This window comes from Ischnura elegans, chromosome X (assembly GCF_921293095.1).
Source record: "Ischnura elegans chromosome X, ioIscEleg1.1, whole genome shotgun sequence".
Taxonomy (NCBI): Eukaryota; Metazoa; Arthropoda; class Insecta; order Odonata; family Coenagrionidae; genus Ischnura; species Ischnura elegans.
This window is the reverse complement of record NC_060259.1, coordinates 92,336,534-92,352,958: the sequence shown is the minus strand read 5'-3', so window position 1 is coordinate 92,352,958 and position 16,425 is coordinate 92,336,534. Positions and strand designations below refer to the sequence as shown.

Below are 16,425 nucleotides of genomic sequence, written 5' to 3'. Positions count from 1 at the left end.
TAAGAGACTTCGGATAGCCATTTGAAGAGTAAGTTTCCTTCGGATCATGTTCTTGAAGCATAATCATGATTGCACTGCAGCGAAAACAACTTATTACGTCGTCCGGGATCACGAAACGCTCGGGAGCAGCAATTTGTTGAAGTGGTTTCCCGCTATCCATTACGTAACATTTGAATCCCTCTCATTAATTAGTACGCCATGCCCCACCGAAAGTCATAGCAATACAAAATTGTATTCAAGCGCCCATGTAAACGAAGCATTCCGTCGTCAGCGACTTCCAAAACAAATCATGTGGTCAGAAATATCGTTATAATCGACATGCATTATCGATAGTCGCATCAGTGCGCATCGTTTCGGCGTGGAAAACTCTCCAAAATCATTCACCGTGTAATGCGGTCACGGCGAATGAATTTAATTCGAAGGATCTTGCGAATGATCATTCACCGTGTATAAATGTCTTTAGCTCTATCGCTGGACTATTCAAATTTTCTTTTTGGTCGTCGTACTTCTGCATGCTTTAGTGGGAAGAGAAAAATTATTAATAAAATTGATTTATCGCTGTTCTTTGCATATATTTTTTACTATGCCAGCGTACTAAATATCATTACTCACCAAATGGAGAGTAAGACATTGTTATTCTTCTGAAGGGAATTTTAGTATCAGATACAACCAGCTTTTGAACGTATTTTTGAAATCGCCTGTCCTAGAGCATTGGCCCCACTATCTCAGGTATTTCGAAAAAAAATCTGAGATTAAAGCGCGTCAGAAATTTTTTTCATGCTTTCATTCAGTCGAAATCTTGTCAAATATTCCACGAGGTATTGCTTCTCATTAGCTAATTAATATTTTTTCTTTCTGTAAATTCCTTGTGAACTTCAAGGTGCGTAACCTTACTCTAAGTGCTAATTCCACAACGCTAATTTGACTGGTTTATTTAAGGTTGAAACAATGAATGTTACTATAAAAATGTCTATTAATTTAGCCCATTAAAAATACCGTAAATGATGAGTTGAAATTGATGATAATATTAATATAAGCTTACCTATGAGTTTCGGGCGTATTCTGAATGTTGGATGTCGGGCAAACCATGTGCTTCGATCTCCTGGACGGGAGGAACTTCTCGAGTTAGCACGACTCGTAGCACAGCACTTGTCCATTGAAGAAAACTTGAGTGTGGAGTATTGACTGCATTCATACAGTTGCCTACGGCAATGGTTATGGTAAAGCAATGCACGTAAGTACATGAAAGTAATTCACGAGTAAGGTGCACGCACCCTTGGTGGCCTCGGGCGTATTTTTTCCTCCTCATCCCTTGCACGGGCTGTTGAAAGGATCCTTGGGGCAATCATTGGCGGCAAGGGGATTGGGGAACATTTATTGACCCCAACGACAGCGCCTTGTTTTCGGAATAACGTAATGAAATTGATGACCCGAATGCGCGGAATCTTCGCTCCATATAAATATGAGGAACGTTTTTCAGAGGAAAATATCTAGCGGTCACTGTCAATTGCACGCATTCGTACATTGCATACATTACTTATTAATTCGTTTTAGATCACGCATAAGTTGTCTCACTACGAGCTTTAAAAGCGGCTCTCATTGGTTGAATGAAGAAGACTGCTCAAGACGCAAGAAATGTGATACACTTGACGCATGAAATCTTCCAGTATGTAAAATTACGTAAAGTAAGTACCACGTGATTTCAACCACCGATACAAGAATATTCGATCTTACGCCAGCCAATCGCCCGCAACCGTGCACTGCTCCACTTAAAACTTTCTAAATGTGGGATAGGCCAGTATAGGCAAGATGTTTTACTCCTACTAGTTGTTCTGCTCTTCCGAAGTATTCTGCGTAGGAATCGTCGAGGATTACGAAACCATGTCGATGCATTTTACAAAAAAATAGTTAAAACCATAAATAATCCAACAGTGCAACAAAAAAAGCTGGAACGGAAAAGTTGCAACGAAAAAGTTGCTTATATGTTGCGCAAAAAGGTGCAAACTTAACGTTTAAAAATGTGTAAAGGAATCCCATGAAATTTTTAAGTCATGGATGACGTTGACTTTCCTTCAAATGGACTCTCTATACGTGGGGGGCGTTTAGCCCTCAACATGCCTGAGTTTGCCGGCTTGCATGAGTCAACACAGTCGACACACAGAGCTATCAGATACAAAAACTGTAGGACATATCCGGTAGAAACCGAATACACAATTCAAAACTTCGAAAAAGATATTTTCGGCAAAAAGTCGAAAAAAATACGTGAGGCTAGCTTTTTTCGATTTGGGACCAGTGTGTGGCGCCGCGGTGCGTGTTAGCGCTCTGGGGTTGGGGTGGGTTGGGTTGGATTACGGGGGTCTATATCTCATGAACGCTAAGAGATAGGTCGAAACAAACGATATATATGTTTGGTAAGGGCTGTCCTTTCACGTTCTATATCGGTTTAGAGTTTATTCAGTCGCAAAAAATCCAATTTTGGGTCTCTCGTTCTTAGGGCCAGTGGGGCACGGATTTTCGTAATTTTAAAGTAACCAAATTTGGGCGCAAGAATAGATACTATATTTCGGTCATTTTGAGCCTAGGAAATAAACTTTTCCAAAAAATTAGGGCCGGACTAATATACAACCAGTGCGACATAAAACACGGTGACAGAAAAAAACGGAAGTCGAGCTTCGTGGAGGAGATTTAAGGTGAAATAATAAAGTAGCTACTCAGATAATGAGTGCTGCTTTATTATTTCACCTTAAATCTCCTCCACGAAGCTCGAATTCCGTTTTCTTCTGTCATCGTGTTTTATGTCGCACTGGTAATGAGTAGATAATGATAGCTCAGATAATGAGTAGCTGCTGAATTCTTGACCATCTAGAAAACCCTGGCGAATAGGAAATTGAAAGGAAATTTCGTTTAATGAAGGAGGTGTAATAATGCCCTTCATCGGAAAGAACCTCGCGTACGAATCCAAAGTTTCGACAGTGGCCTAAGCCTCAGGTGATTTCCTTGCTTTGAAGATGATAAATGAGTACTTCCGGTCTGAAAATTATGCATTTTTTCTGCCAACGATGTGTATTATTTATTACTTCGGTTTTTTATAATTTATTATGTTGGCAGGGCCGCATATCACTGAACGTGAGCTTTTATTGATGACGGCAATTAATATCTTACCTTCAGTTATTCGTTCAAGAAGCATGGAGTTATTACTGTGCAAATACGTGTAACAAAATTCTGAGAAGCAATATGCTACGAGTATTACCTGTAGCTTTCCAATCTGGTTGGCGATGACAGCAGAGAGCGATAAACCTGGGTGGTATATGGACTGAAGAAACGCCTCGCGAGATGTGCTCTACTTCAGTGGGAATATATTTTTTATCGCAGGGTAGCATTAAGATATTTTAGCATGTGACGAAATTAATCCGATTAATTACTTGCAGGTAAACAACCATATTCTCATAACTTTCGTCAATAATCGTACATCGTGCGTCGTTTGTTTTCAATATGATTTAGAAACGAAATATTTTGGGTCAAAAATCTGTATTTGAAAGCATTTGCGCCTTTGTTAATTTTATAGAAGGTTTCCATAAAAAAATGAACAGAATTACCTTATCTATGAAGTATAATTCATTAAGTGCTACCCATCCAACTCTTCCGTAATCGAAGGTGTTCCTGAGCCAGGGCTTCTCTTTGATCATAGGTTTAAATGAGAAATGAAGTGAAACAAAAATTTATTAGACAAAAATTTATTAAACAAAAAAATTATTATTTTTATGTGGAAAGTGCAGTGTTTCACTTCATATCTCATAATGGATGTACAAAAAATATCTGCCTCATCCATCCAATTCATAGGTTTAAATGCCTAGACCTATAATGTTTAAATGACCTATTACCCTGGTTCGAGTATAGTTATACGTATTTAAGTTGAGGATTTTAATGTTGGCCTTGAAGGCTACTGGGTAGCCGCGCACTTGTTTCGTGTTCAGTCCGAGGTTTTATCATCAAAGCGGTCCTTTTCATTCTCATGGCATTGGTGTGAATGGGGCGAGGCGGGAAGGGTGGTGGGCTTTAGCGGCGAAATGCGATGCGATCGCCATCGCGCAATGCTTCGCTGCGACGTCTCCGCTTGGTGGGGAGATTCCGACAATGGACGACGCTCCAGTTGGGGTGGTTATTCCGTTTGAGGAAGAGGCCTGGCGTGCTAAACACACTCTGCATTAATAGTGGTTACCGAGGTCAGCGAGAGAAAGGGAGTGCTGGCCATTTTCATGGAAATTCTGGAATTTGTTCCTCCAATTTCTGCAATTTCACTTCATCGACTGACAGCCAAAATGTCTACTTTCCGTGCTGTTTTTGGGAGCTTCACCGTATTTATAAATGAAAATACATAGTTACACATAGCTTATCATAGCGATAATTTTCTAAACATAAGGAAAATGTCGATCAATGCTGGAATCCATATGCCGATTTGACAAAATACTCGATTTAACCTAAGAATAATGGTAAAAATAAAACGTATGCTCGTCCGCCTACGGTAATCCTGCTCTTCCGACTTTGTGAACTCGGTTCTTCAGGAGAACGCGCCCAGTGGTGGTGGGCGGGATATAGCGTGCGCTGATTCCAAGGGTTGAGCCCGTAGAGCCCCGATTTTATGACTATCCGCCGTTATTGGCGGCAGACCAAGGCGACCGCGGTTTCACCTCGGCTTCTCTCGGGAGGGAGGAGGGTCATCGTCCTGTTCATCGTCGGGAGTGCTGGATGAAATCCATCGCCATATTTGATTCTAAGAAAGGATGCTGATCGCTCTACAAAGGGTCGGACGATGCTGATTTTTTCTCAGTACGGGATAAGGGTAGTTAAGGCTAATTAATGGTCAAAGTAGTGATTTTTGTACTAATTGCTTTCAGACTAGCTTCTGCTTATTTGATAAAGGGCCAGAATACATGTAAGAGCAATTGCTTTACCTAACGATACTACTTTCGCAGTTACTTACCTCCACCTCCATTTTCGTCGTACAACAGAACGATCAACAGTATTGTGGTACGTGACATCTCATAAGTCGCCTCAAGACGTCTACAAAGATATCACGGAAGTAATCAAACAGGTGAGGGATGAAGAAAACCTTATCGTTTTTGGTCAGAAAACGCTGTCTTCGGCGAAGGTCATGGTGGAAGAGTAACCGGTAAATATGGATTAGGAAATCGAAATGAAGGAGGAGAAAAGCTTCTGGAATTCTGCACAGGACACAAATTACGGGTTGCCAACACGCTTTTTAGGAATCACATGCGAAGAAGCTGTACACGGAAAATGCCAGGAGAAAAAAGATGATGTTAGGTAGTCTTTCCACCTGAAATTCAAGAAACTAAAGAAATCAGCAAAGAAATCATAACAATTATAGAAATTATAGGAGCCAAAGAATCAATGTGCATTCCAAGAAACAGTGGAGAGTTCGATGGGATTAAATCAAACTGAGAAACCAATGGAGAGTATTAGAAAAATTAGACATTGCAATATCTGGTATGATGTTAGGCACGATGTGGTGGAACTTAATATAATCGGACATGGTAATATTTCCACTGAGTTTTATTTTTGACACTACGCGTTTCGTTGCTTCAAACAACATTATCAAGTGTAGCATAAGTCTTAAGAGATCTTCCTTATATAGGTCTTGGTGTTTGAAGTGGAGGGGTGATGTGGAGGATGGGGTTTGGGTGTCGAGAAGTGGGGATAAAAAGTAGAACTCAGTGGAAATATTGCAATCTCTAATTTTATTAATATGAAGAACTTCCAACACAGCGTGCCTCATATCACACAACAATAGAGAATTGGCGGACAAAGATCAAAAATAGCCTTCATTAGGCCGCTAGAGAAGTTCTAGGGAGAAGAAAAATCATTACAAGAAAGCCATGGATCGCGGATGAAGTCTTAGACCTCTCTGAAGAATTGAGGTGTAAGAATGGGGCAAGTGAGGAAAGACAGGCTTGTAACAAGAGAATAAGGAACGAAATCTGTTGCAAAGCGAGGGAAGCTAGAGAAGCGTGGATGATGAACATACGCGAGGATGTGCAAAATAACCTCTTACGAGGGAAAGTGGAAGCAGCCTATGTAATAGTTAGGAACTATTTCAAGGAATAGAGACTTAGATGTAACACCATATGGGGCAAGCATGGAAATATTTTGATCGAAAACGAAGACAAATTGAAGAGATGGGTAGAATACCTGGAGGAGTTTTACAATGGAAGCAAACTCAGCTCAAAAGTTATCGAAGGGGGAAGTGTAGTTAAAAAAGGATGACATGGTAGCCAGCATCTTAAGATCGGAATTTGACGGTGCAATATGAGATGTGCGAAAGAGTAAGACCCCAGGAATAGATGAAGCATTCTCCCCTGCATTTATGATAAGCATCATAAATGCAGATAAGGCTTTAACTTAACTGTACAAAAATATCTGCTATATGTACTCAACGGGAGATTAACCTATAGACTTCGAGAAAAACATCATCATTCCTGTACCCAAAACAAAGAGAGCAGAGAAGTGCGAAGATTTTAGAAGCATAAGCCAGACGACAAATTGGTCGAAGTATTGACAAGAATCATCCACAGGAGAATAGAACAAAATATTCATATTTCAGAGAAATTACTAATTTCTATATGGCAAACAAAGGAACCGCATTGCAGACAATTAAATGTATGACAGCCAAAATTATCAATGAACTGGATAAGTACTTTGACGGTGATGGCATTGAAAACCGCAACCTCCGAACTGGCAGGCGAGGACACCAGTGAAAATGAAAGAGGCATGAATGATCTTTGATAGAAAATGATGGCAAGAACTCGGAAAGACCAGCTGATGCCGAACCAGTCCTTGAAAGACGTCTCACATTTAGAATTGCTTGTGTCTTATCATTCAAATTCCTGTTCATTTTTTCAGTCAAGGGCGCCTCTGCATCAGAATCATGCAGGGGGTTTTAACACCTTTTTTGCTCATCTAGCTTCTCTCTGTGTGCACTTGCAATGGGTGCAAAACTAGCATTTGAGAAGTATTTACGAGTCTGTACTTCACTGAAATGCCCGGCTCATCCACCAATTTCATTTTATTTTCGATTATAGTGCTGTTTGAGAAATAAATAGGTCCTTATTTTCCCCTTTTCAATGTGTCACGCACTTTTCAAATTACATGGGATAAAAAAATCGATGGATGGATGATTTCATGGCGGTGCACACTTCCTCTCGATTGCTACTCCTTGGCCTTGTGCCTCGACTTTTTGGATTGTTGTTGCCGTCTCTCCAGTGAGCAATTCCTTCCCTCAATGGGTGGCCCTCGCCGAACGATTGAATAGGGTAGTTTCCTTCATCAAAGAAAACGAAAGGCATTGATTGCGATTCGTTACCCACCATTAGTGTATTCATAATATACAAATTATTTGGTTTTGGACATCCCAGTTTAGACGAATGTTAATGGTCAATTTTAACCTCATTTGAGAAAGACCAGATTGGCGCCCATGCGATGCCACTCCACGTGACGTCACAGGGATCTAGATTCTATACGAGTAGTCAGGAATTTTACATCGTCTGAGATTACCAATGCATGCATGTGGCACAGAGCTCAGGGAAACATTTCTTAATGATCACCCATTAAAATCGCCAATGGTCGGAAAGTTTCCTTCTTTTGATAGGGTATAAAAAATCCTTATTTAAGCCAAGCGCTGCCTGCTAGCTGGGTACTCTGCTACATTCCTGCATCGTAGCGGCGCTCATAGCCTCGCATCAAGGTGGCCTCTCACGGCGGCATCTGGTACCAGAATGTCACACGGGCTTTCCCCTGCATTCATACTTAGCTGTCGCGTTTTCGCGCGCTTGAAAAATTTCACTTTTCATTCATTCGCGAAAAATGGATATCGTCATTTAAAAATCTAAAAGCGTGAATTACATACTTTCGGAGTTAAAATATTTCGATTTAGGCAATTAAAAAAAGGAAACGACCCCATTAGCCTCTAGTGATGTCACCTGTTCTTAAGAGGTGGGCAGCAACTTTTGCATTTTTTAATTGTTAGCCACTCTGAGAGTGGCTTGAGGAGGAAGACTTTAATCTTTCTTCACTTCTCATTTCCCTCCATCTATCTATAAATGAATGGCGGTTTTCAACCTAAGTGGATAATCCCATTAAAACTCCATTTAGTGGACTATTTGTGAATGTGAAGAATTTTCCCTGGTAAAGGTGCATCCTTGAAGTTATTCTGGGCCAGTTCTATGATTAATTGAATTAATAATGATAATAATAAAATTTATTTCATGGGAGTGAACCCAATTTACCTCGACCAAATCGCGAAAGTTTATGGTGAAATTAAGATTAAGCATGAAAAAGGGTTTCAAAGTATACTGTGTTGGTACGTGCCTCTCCTCCGGCGTGAGTTTGACATTTATTGATGATATAATTTTCACTTGAAATGAACTAACCCCAATCTGTGGCCACGGAGGGATGGCCTCTCAGTGGTCTCGTGGATATGGTCCATGGCCACTCATCCCAATGCTTCCTCTCGCTCTCTTGCCGCGGCCGCGAATGTGGAAGACGCGTTCGAGAGTGGGCTCGTCGGGAGAGGGGAAGGCGCCGGTGAGGCTTCGCTTGCAAGCGGCGTGTCAAAAGTCGGTCCACATGAACACGCTTCCGTCATTTTCCGAAGTCGACCTTCACTCATTGCTCATGCATTCCGCGGGATTCCATTCGCCTTGATATCGGGTGGTGTAAACTCGCAACTTGACTATTTCACCTGCTCCAAGAGGGCCAAGCATGATATCAGAAACAGACAGGCCCCGTGAATCGCAGCCAAAACATAGCTACATCGAAGAAAGTCGAGAAGAATCTTTCGATAAAGAGAAGCAAGTTTTTCATGCGAAACGCATGGCGCAAGAAATTTTTTTGTCTTTCTAAGGTCTTTGGGATATCGAATAAAGCTAATGTAAATGTTAGCTTGTTGCGAAGATAGTACATCAGTATTTTCTAAAGTCCACAATGGCTGGTGAAAGATACGCAAATTTATATGCCAGCTTAAAAATTATTATTGTCAGCTTATAGGTTAACATATTTTTGTTCTTCAGGATGTATTGCTGAAGAACAAAAAAATAATTTCTTATCTGGCAAAAACTAACGTTAATGGTATTATTAAATGAGAAAAATGAGAGGAGATAATTTTTATGTAATATTTAAGAATAAAAATGTGGATGTATTACTTTCAAGATAAATATTATACATATTTTTCACTGAAAAATTCGGAGATATTTTTGGGCTGTGAGGAAAGTTTTTAGACCACACTATATCACAGCTTCTCTCTTTTATATATAAAACAATATGTTTTCCAAAAAGTTAAAATGTTGGGGCAGGAGTTAAACGAGTATTTTGGAAGAATAATCAATGACCTTTCGGAATGGGCTCCGTTTTGCCGATCTTGGGGAACTTCTTCGTTGACCGGCAGTTTTCTATGCATTAGACGCTGACCGCAGGAGTAAAATGATAGATTAAAAAGCCATCCAAACGAACCAAAAGTTGCGTTAGTATTTGAAGTTTATTATGCGGTTCGGAAGTTTCGGTCCAAGCCATGTGCGGAAAAACGAAAGCATTGTTGTGTCCTCCCATTTAGTTAGCTCGGAACTTCCACCCGTTTAAATGGTTGTAGGTGACCAACGTCTCAACGGACGACTCATCATTAGGTGTAAACGAATAAGTTTGACTGAATAAATAAACCCGTGGAGAATTGCAAGCAGTCACAACAATCAGATTACTCCTGATCGGCCGGAAGTATCTTGGGAATTTGGATAAAAAAAAGAGTTTTATCTCTTGTTTTTCTCATTTTTTTCTTTTCTTTAAAATAGGATTCCACGCATTGCTAAGTTTACACCCCGTGGCTCGGTTACAATTATTTGTCTAGTGCCTGATCACAATGACCTCCTTAGCAAGCCTCTCACTGTAGTTAGTCGAACGTCAGATTAATTTGACGCTACCCCATTGTATGTTGTGATTCCTCGTCCCTAGTGATCCCTATGTCCCGGCATTCTGTTTCCAGGGAGCAGCCGCGGAATGTGCGGCGCTGGAAAAAATAATCGATGCATTTTTGTGTTGCTAATAGTGGAAGATGATTTATTTGGATTAGTTTTCTGCTATTGTGGTGTGAATATCTGAGGGTCTTTGTTCTTGTATTGGTGCATACAGGCAAAAATTTACTGAAATTAGCGTCCGCCATTTTGTAATGTATTGACGGTAAATATCACAAGACAGTGAAGAAATCAGGGTATAATAATAGGCGAAGAAATTTTATACCAATAAATTAATCATTTTATTCAACTCTGAATAAAAGTAACAGAAGCAGGCGTTATGTAGTGGAATGACATTCTAAGTATTTTAAAAAATAACACGAAGATGGCAATATTCCACAAGTTTATTGTCCGTACAACGCGTTTCGACCGTTAGTCCGTCACTTGATAATGACCTAACGGTCGAAACGCGTTGTACGGACAATAAACTTGTGGAATATTGCCATCTTCGTGTTATTTTTTAAAATACTTATTCAACTCTATTGCTATAAAAGATTCACTTCCCAACATTGTCAAGCACAGTATTCCCTGTGGCCAGCAGTCACCTCCAGACTCCCGCACGGTTGACAAAATCGTTTCTAATATCGGGGTCGCGGATCATCTTTTGGGATAACAATCTGCAGGCGTTTCGTATATGTGGTGTCAAATATCTCGAGGTAACTCGCTGACCCTTTTTATATTCCTACATAAACACAGAAATTCGACGAAAAACCGGGTTCCTCATTTGGTCTCGTATTCGTCAAAAATACAACAAATAAGCCGTGAAAGTTGATGAGCATTAACAATAAAAGCCGTTTGATAACATTGTGAATTTTTGGATGCATAACATCACATCCCTGTGTGTACAATTAGTTACCATATGCTGATCAATACGGCAATGCTTGCGAACTTTGTTCAACGTGAAGCCATGAATTTTGTTTAATGAAGCGATCCATGAAAAACTATGCGGAAAAAATGCAATAATACATGGACCACAACTGTGCAAAACTTCAGCTTCCATACTCAAAAAAATCCTTTTCAAGGTTTTGTCCAAATTTTTTCGATTTTCTCCTGTGTGCGCCGGACGGAACCATAGTAGACCGACGACGGCCCTGAGAACGATTTAGAATTCGGTGTCGCGAGTATGGGAAGGATTTTACTTCAGATTCTCAATCTAGAAGCTTAGTAGAATATCATGGCATTGGTCAATGGGCAGAACTCGGCGGAAGTATCTACTTTTTCTCTACGTATTACATACGTAAAAAATATTGGCGGAATACAATATCTGCTATTTTGTTGTGTATCAATATTGAATAATGAAGTAAGTATTTAAAATGCTACCTAATGGTAAAGTCAATACTTTGATTTGAAATGATACGATGGACTATTCACTAATTCTATTAACCACCGCAAGAGGCTGAATTTAATAATTTTCAGAAATAAATTGGGGTGGTCGTGTTTCGCGAAAATTGTCTAACTATGATCAAAGTTGAAAATGTTTGCAAAAGTTTCGACTTCCAAGCTCAGGGAAACATTCTTGAGTTTTTGGCCAGCTTTTTACTCTCTTTTTCCTAACTCGCTTCGTCTCTTTGTTTCATCGATGGAATCTTGAATGACACATAGTCGTATCGGCTTGGAATTTTGCGCACTTGCTTCATTTTGACGACAATTCTATATTCAGTAGTCACACACTTGAAATTTTGTCCCATTGTGCGCTACTTAATAAAAGAAATGTCCATATGGATAAATAATTTCAAACTCTCTCACTAGATAGTGTTAGTTACGAGGGTCATCCAGAAAATAAGTTACGTTTTGGTGTGTAGATCGCTAGAGGCACTTTTTGACAAATGTGGCTACATTGTACAAAAGAGGGGAATCTTCTGAATAGAATGAGAGGGAGATAGGCTCAGTAGCCTTGAAAACAGAGTCACAGTAACTGGTTGAAATGGAGTCCTCGACGTCGCGTCCCGCCACCTCGGTGCCTGTTCCGTCTCGAGTTGTTGTGCGCGAAGTGATTCAATTTCTTCATGCCCGTGGTTTCAAATCGGTTGAAATTCATCAACAGCTTGTTTCTGTGCATGGAAAGGGTGTAATGAGTGAATCAATGGTGAGGAGATGGGTTCGTGAATTAAGGCGGGAAGACATTCACTTGAGGACGAAAGTGGAAGAGGCAGACCCTCAGTAGTCATGGACGAACTTGTGGCAAAAGTCGACAGTGCTGTACGCGAAGATCGCCGTTCCACTGTGGACGAACTCCATGAGTGTTTCCCTGAGATCTCACGATCCATAATTCATGAGATTGTCTCGGAAAAACTCGATTTTCGAAAAGTTTGCGCCCGACGGGTTCCGAGAGAGCTGACGCCCGAACACAAGTCACAACGAGTGGCTGCAGCTCGTGAATTTTTAGGCCGCTACAGAATGGAAGGGGATCCTTTTCTCAAGTCCATAGTCACTGGAGATGAAACCTGGGTGTCGCACTATACCCCAGAGAACAAAAGACAATCCATGCAGTGGAAACACACCACCTCCCCAAGTGCGAAAAAATTCAAAGTTGTCAAGTCCACCAGGAAGATCATTGCCTCTGTTTTCTGGGACCAAAAAGGGATCCTCCTGATTGATTTCTTGCCTCAAGGAGAAACAATTAACGCCTCCCGGTATTGTGAGACTCTGAAGAAGCTTCGTCGGGCAATCCAAAACAAGAGAAGAGGAATGCTGACCTCTGGTGTGTGCCTTCTCCACGACAACGCAAGGCCTCACGTCGCTCGATCCACTACGGAACTTTTGGATCAGTTCGGTTGGGATGTTCTGACCCATCCACCTTACAGTCCCGACTTGGCCCCTTCAGACTTTCATCTGTTCACCAAAATGAAAGAGGGATTAGCTGGAGAACGTTTCACAAGTGACGAGGAAGTGAAAGAAGCAATCACCAACTGGACCAAGGTGGTGGCGGGAAGCTTCTATGAGGAGGGGATTTCAAAGCTGATTTCTCGGTATACGAAGTGTATTGAGGTCTCTGAAGATTATGTGGAAAAATAATACATATTGTCAAAAACATTTCCTGCAAGTTTGAATTTTTTTTCAATAAAAACTCGATTTAAAAAAGAAAAACGTAACTTACTTTCTGGATGACCTCGTATATTTTTTGGCAAAAAAATTCATCGAATACCCGAATCACCACTAAAAAGTATAAAATAAAATTAAAAAATATTTAAAAAATACGCTCTTCCCAAAAATCGATGAAATGTTCTGAAAAGTAAAAAAATAAGCTTTTCATCACTTGGAGAATTAAGCGTTTCCATATTAATATTGTTTTCCAATCCTTCCTTACCTATCAGCCTCCTCTACACTCATTTCTAATGAACTTAATCAGCACCGACTCTTCATTCTCCGGGTGATGAGAATCTTATTCATTGCTTTTTTAGTGCGTTCAATATCACAAACACGTGGTTCAATCATCATAAAGGGCGAAGGTACACATGGAAAAGTCCAGAAGATGCGGGGAGATATCAAATAGACTACATTATGGTAAGACAGAGGTTTAGGAATAGTGTGAAAAACTCGCGCAGCTTCCCTGCAGCGGATGCGGATTCGGACCACAATCTAGTGCTCATGAAATGCAACGTAAAATTCAAAAGACTTATGAAAGTTAGGAAGGCGAAGAAATGGAACGTAGAAGGCCTGAAGGGGAGTATGAGGAGAGAATATCAGGAACTAGTGGACAAAGACGGGAATAGTCAAAGCGGCGGAGAAATCAATTGGTTACGTAGACAGTAGAAGGATAAAGAAGCCGTGGATAACGGAGGCAATGGTGAAAGAAATGGATGAGAGGAGGAAGTGGAAGAACGTGGACCCAGAACAGGGCAAAAGAATGGATAGGGAATTGAATAACCGATTAAGGCGTGAAACTAAGAGGGCAAGGGAGGCTTGGTGGAAAAGACAATGTGAGGAAATGGAAAAGTTCCAGAAGGATGGAGAAGTAGGCGCGTTGTACGCCAAAGTTAAGTCGCTATCGGACGGCAAAAGAGGACAAGCCATGTCTAAAATTAAGGCTAAAGATGGGAGGATGCTAACCGAGCGTGAAGAGGTACAGGATAGGTGGAAGGAATACGTGGAGGACCTGTATGACGGAACGAACAGACCAGAGAGATTGACTCTAGAGGAGGAAAATCTTGGGCCGGAGTTATTAGATTAGGAAATAGAGAGAGCACTTCGTGGCATGAAGGCTAGGAGAGCAGTAGGCGTAGACTATATCCCGTGTGAGCTTCTAAAGAATCTAGGGAAGGAAAGTAAGAAAAGGTTTTTCGAACTAGTGCGCTGGATCTATAAGGAGGGATGTTGTCCGGAAGATTTCGTGAAGACGGTTTTAATTCCGCTTCCGAAAAAGTAGAAAGCTGTGGAATGCGGAGATTATAGGACTATCAGCCTAATATCGCATGCGGCGAAAGTGGTGCTTAGGATATTGAACAGACGAATGGAAGCGAGGGCAAACGAGTATTTGGGCCAAGATCAATTTGGTTTCAGAAAAGGGAAGTCAACTCGTGATGCAATAGCAATAATGAGGTCCCTCGTCGAGAGGAACCTAGAATATGACCAGGACGTATATGCGTGTTTCGTGGATTTTGAGAAAGCGTTTGATAGGGTGAACTGGGTAAAGCTATTGGATATTCTGAAGAAAATGGGTGTAGATTGAAGGGATAGACGACTGATTCGTAATCTATATATGGCCCAGACTGCGCAAGTGAGGATAGCGGACGGAGAATCTGGGTCGGCAAGCATTGGCCGAGGTGTGAGGCAAGGCTGTCCTCTATCGCCGCTGCTCTTTAACGTGTACGCTGAAGAAATGGTAAGGGAAGCGTGGGATAAGTTAGAAGCTGGGATAAAAGTGGGAGGAATGATGTTCAAATCAGTGAGATTCGCGGATGACCAGGCGTTAATCAGCCAGTCAGCGAGGGGGCTTCAGGCTCTAGTGGATGCGTTATACGAACGTTGCGAGGAGTATGGGATGAGGATTAATCACAAGAAAACTAAGGTTATGCGGTTTTGTAAAGCATCACGAGCGAGGAATGTGAGACTCAAGATAAAAGGTGGGTGGTGAAAAGGTGAGCAGGTTGAGCAATTCAACTATTTAGGCAGTACGTTAGAGGAAAACGGATACAGTAGCAAAGACATCAGGAAGCGAATAGCATTTGCAAAGGAGGCGTTCATGAACAGGAAGGAGCTTCTGACAGGATCGTTGTGTAAGAGTTTAAAGAAAAGGTTAGTGAAGAGTATTTGGAGTGTAGCTCTCTACGGTGTGGAAACGTGGACACTGAGGAAAGAAGACGAGAGAAGATTAGAGGCATTCGAGATGTGGGTATGGAGAAGAATGGAGAGGGTGAAATGGACGGAGAGGAAAAGGAACGACGAAGTGCTGGACATGGTGGGTGAGGAGAGGCAGCTTTTAGATGAGATACGGAGGAGACAGAAGGTATGGATGGAGTTAGTGCTTAGCGGGGAGGGGATGTTGAAAATGGTGTTGGAGGGTAGAATGTTAGGTAAACGAGGGAGGGGAAGGAAAAGAATAGGATTTTTAGATAGATTGAAGGAGAGAAGGCCTTACAGTGAATTAAAGAAGGCAGTGCTGGTAGGAAAGGGAGGCTCCCGGATCACTTCTCGAATACTCCATGGAAACCTACCCTAATCGGAAGAATACTATAATAATAATAATAATAATACAGTTTTGGAGGAAGCGTGTTTATTTTACCTTATATTTATTTCGATTTGGGACTTTGCATGGGCCTCTTCCAATCGGTCCGGCTGAGTTCTCCCTGCCCCTCTCTCCCCCGCCCCTTTCTCCTCCCCGCCCCTCTTCTCACTTCTCGGTGGGTGGGATGGGTTTGTGGTGACGTGCGACCCGTCACGCGCGCTCTCTGCTCTGCGGCCGGCAGTGCCCTCGTGTGCGTCAAGTACTCGAACCGTCCACGGAGGGAAACTTGGTGCGTGCCCGTCAGCGGCCTAAGGTGAGTGACCCACGAGAAATCCGGCTGCGGCGTGTAGTCCCTCTTGTGCCCCCCAGGTGGGCTTGCTGGGGGGGGAGGGGGGAGGGGGCACAATAGCCATACGTTGCGGTCGCTCGTCTTCTCCGGAGTCGCTAGTTCGAGAGAGCGTGGGCCGGCGTGAAAAGGCTGGCGTCCGTCAGACGAGAGGCAGTGCGATGCTTGGGACGCGCAAATGCAAACATGACCCGTGGAGGTGTACTGGAGAGCTGCGACTCGCAACCTGTAAGAGTGTGCGCATCAGGAGTGCAATGGAATTGAGTGCGCCCCGTTATATATCTCGGCACGAGTGTAATATACATGAATTGCCTGGAGAAAAAAATTTCCCTGGACCGGGA

At 41.9% G+C, this 16,425-nt stretch overlaps 1 protein-coding gene across 2 annotated transcripts in view; it reads left to right on the top strand.

Annotated features, from left to right (window-relative positions):
• Window positions 1-16,425, top strand: part of LOC124170585 (prolyl 4-hydroxylase subunit alpha-1) — an 89,641-nt gene that overhangs the window by 40,125 nt on the left and 33,091 nt on the right. The window contains exon 1 of one of the 2 annotated variants that reach the window (XM_046549385.1): window positions 15,969-16,051. The exons of the other annotated variant lie outside the window; for it this stretch is intronic. The gene's annotated coding sequence lies outside the window, so the exon portion shown is untranslated. Of the gene's footprint in view, window positions 1-15,968; window positions 16,052-16,425 lie in introns of those variants that run through there. 2 annotated transcript variants of the gene reach the window in all.